General features: G+C 40.4%; 1 pseudogene; it reads right to left on the bottom strand.

The window, feature by feature from the left end:
- Nucleotides 1-3,903: 3,903 nt before the first annotated feature.
- On the bottom strand, nt 3,904-5,378 carry LOC140526181 (fructose-bisphosphate aldolase A pseudogene; annotated as a pseudogene).
- Nucleotides 5,379-9,928: the final 4,550 nt, after the last annotated feature.

Genomic DNA, 9,928 nt, shown 5'->3' with positions numbered 1-9,928 from the left:
GAACTCAGGAAGATAAATTTTCCTTACTCCAGCCTTAGTGCTCTATCCACTGTACCACCTAGCAGCTATATAAGCTACATTAACATGATACATGAGAACATTAACATGAGAAAATGGACTTGTCTATGTGATCCTAACACTATCTCAAGTCTGTAGCTGCGGCTTCTGCTTTGTATTTCTTTCTCTTAGTATAGATGACTAGACAATAATTTTAACATAGATGTTTCTGGCTTTGAGGCCACTTTGTGGGTTCAAGAGGTCCAGAGTCATTGAGCAGTTCAGAGGCTAGTTTCATAGCAGGAAGTATTTCCTTGGAGTTCTACTCTGGGGTGAAGAGGGGAAGAACTTGATGAATCAGAGATTATGAGAAAAACACATTACCTGTTGTCTTTTGGAGTCAGGCTCCCCCAAGACTGAACTTCTTGAGTTAAGAATTAGGGGTCTCTGTAGGAGAGGGAAACCTCTGGACTGCAGATGATACAAAACAGTCATATAAGGTAAGTAGGGCAGGCACCTCATTTTGTAGATAAGGAAACTGTGACTCAGAGGGGTGAAGTATCTTTCAGGTGGCAGAGAACAGTATTCTCTCCATGATACCAGGATGATTAATATATGGGCAACTAATTAGAAAGAGTTACATGAAAAGAGATGAATGTTTAAAAGATATACAACAATAATAATGCTCATATTTGTATAGCACTTAATGACAGCTATAATCAATAGATTACAGAATAATTGCTATGTACTTAGTCTCCCATATCACCCATTGGAGAGGGCATAGAAATATAATAAAAAACAGCTACTTTTTTTTCTAGGGTGAGTTAAGGAGGGTTGGACCTTGAATTTCACTTGTATAATGAACTACCTATTTAGAAACTCCTTAAACCAATGCAGATCAATAGCTGTTTGTTGGCTTAACTTGCTCTTCATTTTAAAGTCTTAGAGAATTATCTGAGGACACTGAGAAGATAAGTGACTTGTCCAAGATCAATCCAGCTCCTAGCATCAAAACTTTCCTCCAATCGGATCAGCTCTCTGTATGTGTGTCTATACAAAATATCTAAGAGGCTGGATTTGAATTCACCTCTTCCTGACTTCAAGACTTTATCTACTCTGGCTACTTTTATTTTATGAATGAGGAAACTGAGCCTCAGAGAAGTGGTAAGTTGCTAAGGGTCACACAACAAACAAATGGTAGAACCAGTCTTCGAATATAGTTATTCTGATGCCCAGTCCAGCAATCCTCCCACTATACTAAACCACACCACACCACACCACACCAAACTATATTTTACCAGCTCTAGGCATGACACTATCTCTACTCTCAAGGAGACAATAATTTAGTTGACAAATTAAGAATTAGATAAACAATAAGGAACAATGTAAAATAGCATATATACACACATTTATACATGTGAATATATGTTATGTATATGTATATAATATTGGCAAATTTTCTGGTACCAACTACTACTACTACTAAAGAAATTAGATGAATCACTCGTATTTAAGCAATTTGAAGCCATTAAATGTTGAGTATGAATTTGGAGTTGATATTAGAGAGGAAAGGATATGATTCTTCTTCTTTTTTTTTTTGCTTGTTCCATGATCTTGTAAGTGAAAAGATTTTGGAGATAGAAGGAACCTTAGAGACCATCTAGTCCAACACCCTACTTTTATGGATAAGGAAAATGGAATCTAGAGACTTCCCCAAAATCATACAGACAACGATAGAGTCAAGATTAAAATTATGTCTTCTGACTCCAAATCTAGAGTTAATCTTCACTACCCCACACTTTGTCTAGGTAGAGAGATACCAGGTTATACCCAGGGGATATGTGTATTTGGTTGGGTCCTGCAACATTTCATGCTTTCCAGAATCTTGTTGTTTAGAACATAGAAGACAGATAGAGCTGAGGAGCTGACAGGAGATAAGCATAGTGAATTGTAACTGATTAAAGAGAATCAGTTTCCACAGCTGATTTGAGTAGTCAGTCTGATTGGAGGGGAGCAGTTCCATTTAATCCTGTGATCTGCAAAACTATTCAGGTCTACTTTCAATAGATATTGAGGGTTTCTTTCCTTTAGAGCCAGAGAAAGTTGTAAAGGGCAACTGAGGCAAACATCTAAGGAATTTCCTCTCTCTTAAGCTGTAGATAGTATTAGAGGCTAAGGCAGCCCTTCCCCATCCAACTCACTAGCATAGGATGTAGGATGCTGATTCCCCAGTCAGCTCCCAGCCTCAAAGCTCTCCTCCAATCAGATCAGCTCCCTGCTAGAACTGTCCAGCCTGCCTGTCTGTAGTTAGCTAATCTCAGGTGTATTCAACTTCTATCATCTCTGCTGACATGTTTCACCTTCCTTAAGGTTTTCTTCTGGCTTATCTATCAGCTTCTCTGTTTCGTCTTCTATAAGCATCATCTCTTACTCATTTCTCTCATCAGCTTCTCAAGTGGCTTCTCAGGCTGAGGCTTCTCATTCATTCTCTTGCCCCAAATCAAGGTCTCTTCATGTGTAGTGATCCACCTGTATCTTAGGTGGAGAGATCCCTAAATCCACATTTCTGTCAGAATAATTTTTTTCCACTGTTCTCAAACAATTCTATGATTCAGAGTTTTTAAGCAATAAACTCCAAAGTTCTGAGCAACAGCAATAGTTGACATTTATACGGTGCTTTTTTTGAAGAGCAATTATAATATCACATTTGACCCTCACAACAATCCTCGGAAGTAGGCGCTATTATTGCTCCCATTTCACAGATGAAGAGACTAAGGCTAACAGAGGTTAAGTGATTTGCCCATGGTCATAGAACTAAGTGTCTGAGGCTAGACTTGAACCCGTCTTTCTAACTCCAATACTCTTCTCCCACCATCTGGTCACCATCTAGTCATAATCGAATTAGCTTCTCAGAAACAATGCCCCACAGCGATCTCTAACACCAGGTAGTACTTTGGCTTCTGTGTTGCTTTTTGACTCAGGTACTTCTATATGATCTTCAATACAATATTTGTCTTCAAGCTGAATTTTTTCTGCATGTCTCCAATAAATATCTTTCTTTTATCCCTTTTAGTAAATAAATATTTGCATAATAAGGGATCAGTATCTTACATGAGGAAAAATTAGTCTAGTCTGAATGGTATATATTGCTCTTCTCACATATGACTGCATAACTTATTTATTATTTTAAGTGCTTACTTAAATTCCCTGACAAATTTATATCATCATCTCTACTACAATCCCCTATGCCTCACTGTTGTGTAGGAGTAATCCTAGGTTGTACCAGTGGACCATAAACTCTGCTAGGGCCTAGCAAGCTGGAAAGGCTTTGAGTATAGGCCAACAACAGCCTTTGTTTGTATGAATCCAGGCAGCTTAGTTAAATACAGAGAGGGTCATCAGGGAGTATATTGTTTTGGCCATAGCAAGTCAAGGAGGAGAGGAATTATAATCTGCATGGCCAGAGGCTGGACTCATGTGATGGAATCACAGGTCTTTTGAAGCTTTGAAGAGTTATGCCTTTTTTCTCATACTAAATTATAAGCTCCTTGAAGGCAGGGGCTAGATATTATTCTTCTCTCTGGCCTCCACTTGTTTAACCTAGCAGCTTACATGCCACACACTCAAATAAATGTTAGTTCATTTGATAAATAATATAATTAGCATGCTAATTGTTTGGAGTTGAATGGGTATTTTCTAAAGTGTTTGAAAAGTCTCTGAGCAGAATGAACTCACTTGGGTTGGTCAAAGCCTTAGGTTGCCAGCTTCCATGGTATCCTGACCTTAACACCTATTTCTCTTCTGTTTCCACTGTAGGATAGACTGACCCTGGTGCCCTGGGGATCCTGGGAACCTGGTATATCTTGGTATACCTTGGACTGACAAGGCACCAGCCAGAGATGGATGGCAGCTGCTAGATTTTCCAACTGGACTATTTTTACTGATGAGGGTTTTTTTTCCTTGTTAAATAGTTGTTTATTGGAAAAAGTGGGCTGAGGAGAGGTCACTAGATTCACCAGAGAGCAACAATACCACACAGATTAGGACTGATGGGAGAGGTCAGCATAAAGCTCTGGGATCTCAGCTTCTTCCTGGACTGTGAAGGATGGCTTGGAGTGTTAAAGCATACCCAGGTGGAAGGCCTTGACTTAAGTTAGTAGGCATGGTTAGAGATAAAGTGAGACTCGCTAGCTGCATCTCCTGACTTTCCACTTGGAGTATACTTGCCTTGAGCAGCTTGGCTGTTAGCTGTGACCCGCTTAATATATTCCACTTGAGCAGCCTGGACGTTTTATTTCCACTTCTGGTCTTAAGGGCAGGTGCCTGCAAGGCTTGGCTGTAAGAAAAGATCAGAGCCATGGCTTATGCTAGGGGCAGGTGTTGATGGCATTGAGGTTAATGGAGGCATCCTCTTCACTCTGACCCCCAGAGAGGAAGGTGATACCAGCGACTTCAGGAGGCACAGTCCAGCAAAGGGCAGTTACAGTTGCCATTACGATCTCTTCATGTGACTACTTCTGGGTACAGGAATGGCCAAGTATGACCATGTTAAGCTTCAGCAAGATCCCTTCCAGATAGACGTGGTGGTCACTCAGAGCTTTGTAGACAGCAGCCAGGATGTCTCAGTGACATACTGACAACACTTCAGATCACGTTCTCTATCAGCGAGGATCTCTGACTCCATGATGGGGACAAAGCCATTCTGCTGGCAAATGCTATCATATTGGGCTAGCACACTGGCATTTTCCCTGATGGCAAGTGGGGAAGGTATATTATCCCCAATCTTTAGTACATAACACTGCTTGGCAAAGTCAGTTCCATCCTTCTTATACTGGGCACAGTGCTTACTTAGCCCATCCAGACCTTGGGTGGGAGTCTCACCATTGGTCCTTGCAGTACACCTTTGTCTACCTTGATGCCCACAATGCCACCCTTAGACTTTATGACTTTGGGGAAGGGATGACCATCATCAGTTTTCTGGTAGAGTGTCTCGTGGAAAAGTATAACACCTCCAATACAAGAGTTCACTCAATCATCTGCTGTCAAAAACAACTGCCTATAGAGGCGCCGATTTTCCTCTGTGTTCTCAGTTTCAATGGACTGCAGCCGCTTTGCAGTGCTACCGGTGGACTCATCTGCTGCCAAGATTCCCTTGCCTGGAGCAACAATTCAGTGAGCTATATCAGACAGTTCTTTCTTTTGCTTTGGTGTCAATGCTGGGTATTGGCAAGGCATGTTTTCTTTGGCTGTGCTGGTAGTTTCTGGCAGAAAGCAGACCGCTTATGGTTGAGAACCAAACTTCTGCCTACTGATGAGTTTTAAAAGATGATGTTGATACTGAATGTTCTATCCTTCCAGGGCTCTATCCTCCTGTTCTCCTTTTCCACTGTGCCTTCTGGAAGAATAATGATATATTAATAGCTAGCATTTATATAGCACCTTAAGGTTTGATCACATCTGATCCTCATCACAACCCTAGGAGGTAGATGCTATTTTTATCCCCATTTTACAAATGAGGAAACTGAGGCAGAAAGATGCTAAATGACTGAGGCTGGATTTGAACTCAGGTCTTCCTGATTCCAGGTCCACTGCTCTGTCCATTGTTTTTTACCTTCCTTCCATCACGGTTTGGTTTTTTTTTTTTTTAACCAAAACCAGCTTTTGACATCTTTCCCAAGACTAGCTGCTCTTCCCTTGCTCTCCTAGACACACAAGGCCAGAAGGAGGAGCTGCCCTTGCCCTCACTGGGGAATTGAACCCCAGGGCTGTTTTCAGACCTTTTCTGCCACCATAGCTCAGCAACCACTTCTCTGGCTTTAAAATTCAGTCCATTCTGCCCAAATCCTAGCAATTGTTATCAATGGACCTTTAGATCATTCATCTATCTATCTATCTATCTATCTATCTATCTATCTATCTATCTATCTATCTATCTATCTTCCTGCCTCACCATCTTCACCTCTGCCTACTTCGAACACTATGGCACCCCTGTCCCCAGTTCCCAACAAGAGTGAATTTCTCCCAGGGCCAAATTTTTAGTTATGGTTCATCCCAGGAAGATATATTCGATAGGCTAAGATTACATGGAGGTTGACTAGTACTGAAGATAGGTCTTTTTGAGTTACTCTATTGTCCTTAGCCTTGGGGTGAATCTTCTCAGCATCTATGTTTTCTTCAGGTAATTGCCTGGGGAGTGGGGTGGGGCTAGATAGTTCTTGGGCTGGGTGGAATCTCTGTATTATCTACATCACTCACAGTAAGCCCCTCATCAGTACTTAAGGTGGGTGGGAACCTCTGGGGCCTTTCGTGTGTGTTGGAGATTGGGAAGTGTATTGGAAAGGACTTTAGGAAAAGGAATTGCCTTTGTTCTTACATTAGTTACTTTTACTGTTCAAGTCATCTCTAGGAGGTATAAGCATCTTAAACATTCTTCAGTCAAGAATTTATTATTTACTCTGTCAGGCGCTGTACTAGGTGCTAATGATGCAAACAATAAAAAGAAAACAGTCCCCTGACTTCACAAGAAGCGAACAGCAGCTTTCTCCATATCTACACTTTTATTAATTTGGCCTCTCTGTTCCTCAATCTTCTCAAACCCCACAACCTTTGTCTCTTTAGTCTACTTCATCCAGACCCAGAAATAGGCATCTCTTAGACCTCTCTCCCAGCCCCTCCCCCTCCTCTAATGCCCCCTAAAACAACAACCTGATAGTCTGACCCAGGGGCCAGATTTCCTTCTCCTGGGTAGTTTAGGCATTGTCCCTGTGTTTTTACACTCTTAATTTGTTGATCATAGGTTGTGTAAAGGGCAGCCCCTGGCCCTAATATCACAGATTCTGACACAGTGGGATCTCACTGAATGCATGAGATGAAGGCAGGAAAACACCCAACAAAACAACCAGGTTCAGAACCAAAAACCAGAAAACAAACTCAGGATGGAGTTAAGGTTAGTAAAAAAGAGACTAAGACAACAAGAATAATAGCAAAATCCTCAAATATATTGGTTAAAAAGAAGAAAATAGAGAAAAACATCTATTAACATTAAAGACAGAGCATGACATGTCTTAATTGACTGCGATGCTGAGCTTATTTCTTAAATGCCTGAAACAAAGAAGGTTTTTTGACAATTAGAAGCCATGAGAGCCTCCAAATCCAGATGATTGTTCTTTCCTCACCACAGGGTTTAACAAGACAGAAGCCAAGTACTATCCTTCCCTCCAGGGCTTGTGTGTGACAGAAGCAGAAATCAACTCCCTTCTCTTTTGTCCCCTTCATCTCTGTGGATGTTTTCACTAGAAAAGATTTCATTAATGGAAAAAAAACCCAAACTCAAAATATACTGTTCCAGTTGCTGTAATGTTTGAAATGATCTTTTTTAGCAAATAACAATAGACTTCCACCACTAAAGGGAAATCTTCCTTGTAAACTAGTACCATTATCCCCCAAAAGCCTCAGTGGAAGAGATCATTTCTCCAGGATGCATGCCTAGAAGGATAACTCACATCTCAAAGCACTGTACTCAAAACCAGCCTCATAAATTAATAATAGCCAGAATTTACATATCACTTTGTGACTTGCAAAGTGCTTTATAAATATTATCTCTTGATACTCAATGACAACCCTGGAAAATAGGTTCTATTAATATTTTCATTTTTATAGATGAGAAAACTGAGCCATATAGAGGTTAAATGGCTTACTCATGGGTTGCACAGATACTAAGTGTTTGACACTGGATTTGAACTAATATCTTCCTGACACCAGGTTCAGTGCTCTATCTACTGCACCAACCAGATTGTAAATCCATCCGTCCATCCATCCATCCATCCATCCATCCATCCATCCATCCATCCATCCATCCATCCATCCATCCAGCTATCCAGCTATTCATCCATCTGTCCATCTGTCCATTTATGCGTCTATGTATCCATCTAGCTACAAAAACTTAAGGGTCTACTAAGTACCCGATGCTGCAGATACAAATACAATGAATAAGATCAAGGAGTTTACATTCTAACAGTTACTGTGATACCATTTTAAAGACGGGGGAACCAAGACTCAGAGGAGTGAGGTGACAAATTCAAGGTTAGGTGACTGGTAAATGTTGTAGCAGGGTTTCGAATGGAGTCTCCTGAATTCATGTTTAGGTCTCTTTTCTGACATACTATATCTGCAGGACTTTACCACTGAAACTCAGCCTTAGAGATGTACATTGCCAGGTACCAGGACTGTTTCACTCCCAAGCCCATCTCATATTTTAAAATGCTGATCAAAAGTAAGTATTTTTTACCACCTCTCGTTCTTGAGGCAACGTGGTGAGAACATTGGCCTTAGTATCAAGGCATCTGATTCTAGTCCTGGTAATGCAGCTGATTTGCTGTGTGACTTCAAGCTCATCACTTTATTTATTTGGCCTCATCTATAAAATGAAGGAGTTGAATAAGCTGGTGCCTTTCATGCTCGTAGGTAGAGAGATTCTTCATTTCAGGCAGTTGATTTTGTGTCTCAGAGTCCCATCTGTTTGAAAGAGATTGTCTCACTCTTTTCAAGGAGGAGGGACCACATGTGGAGGTGTGTTCCTCAGCACCCACATACCTATTCCAGCATCACTGAGAAGTTCAGATTAGACTGAACAAGGATCCAAGAAATCCAATGAGCAACTCTGTCAAGTGATTTCTGCAATTCCAGAACTGCAAAAACTCATCACCCCCATCCCCAACAAGTGCCAGGGCAGGGTAACCTCACAACTTGACCAGATTAAATCCAGGGACATATGTACCATGTGAGGCTTTGTAACTGGAGGCAACAAGAGTGGAAAACTCCTCTGACCTTGGAGGCTGCAGGGTTGCTAACCAGACCAACATGATGCCTTAGTGCTCAGACAGAGCTAGCTCAGGCCAAAGTGCTTTCAGGTCCCTCATACTCCATGCTGAGATATATGAGAGGCCTCTGAAAATCCTGCATATTGAACCATTTAAGATCCAAGGAGGAGATCAATTCAAGAACACAGTGGTACCAGAGTGAGATAAAGCATGTTCATCTATCCCACTCACAAATATAGCAGGGGCAGAGGCTGATTGTGGTGTAAAATCTCAATTAAGAAATGAGTCAGTCAAAGAAAACACCATCCAGCATAAAAAAAATATTGCAACTTCAAGCAGAGACTGAAAGAAAAAAATTCCCGCAAAGACGACATGAATACTTAGAAGAAATGAAATGAGATGAAACAAAGAAATAAAATCTGAGGAAAAATTGGAAGAATAAGTAGCTTGAAGAAACAATGGTAAATCTCACCCAAGAAATGGACACTGAAGATTATAATAGACCCAAAGGAAATCAATGACTGCATGAGACAGCAAGTCAAAAGAATGAAAAAAAAAATGAAAGAAAATATAGGATATCTGACATTAAAAAAAAAAAACCTGGAAAAAAGTCAAGAAGAGATAATTTAAGAATCATTGGATTACCTGAAAATCTTGATTGGAAAAAAAAAGTCTGGGTACTATATTTCAAGAAATTGTAAATGAAAACTGCCCAGATCCATTATGATCAGAGGGCAGTATAATGCTAGAAAGAATCCACTGATCACCTTCTGAAAGAAATCCCCAAAAGAAAAGTTCCAGGAATGTTATAGCCAAAATCCAGAGTTCCTACATTAAAGAAAAAAATGTAGAAACAAGCAGAATGAAGCAATTCAAATATCAAGGAACTACAGTCAAGGTAACATATAGACCTGGCAGTTTTTACTAAAAACTGGAGCTCTTGGAGATCTTAGAATTACAAAAGACAAAAGATATTGCTTTACAATGAAGAATAATTTGCCCTGCAAAGTTGAGTATGATCCAATAGGGGGAAAGATGGGATTTTAATGGAATAGAGGACTTTCAAGCATTTCTGATAAAAAAAGACCAGAACTGAGTAAGGACTTTGAAAT

This window comes from Notamacropus eugenii, chromosome 1 (genome assembly GCF_028372415.1).
Source record: "Notamacropus eugenii isolate mMacEug1 chromosome 1, mMacEug1.pri_v2, whole genome shotgun sequence".
NCBI lineage: Eukaryota > Metazoa > Chordata > Mammalia > Diprotodontia > Macropodidae > Notamacropus > Notamacropus eugenii.
The sequence above is the reverse complement of the archived record's forward strand: the minus strand, read 5'-3'. Positions and strand labels throughout refer to the sequence as shown.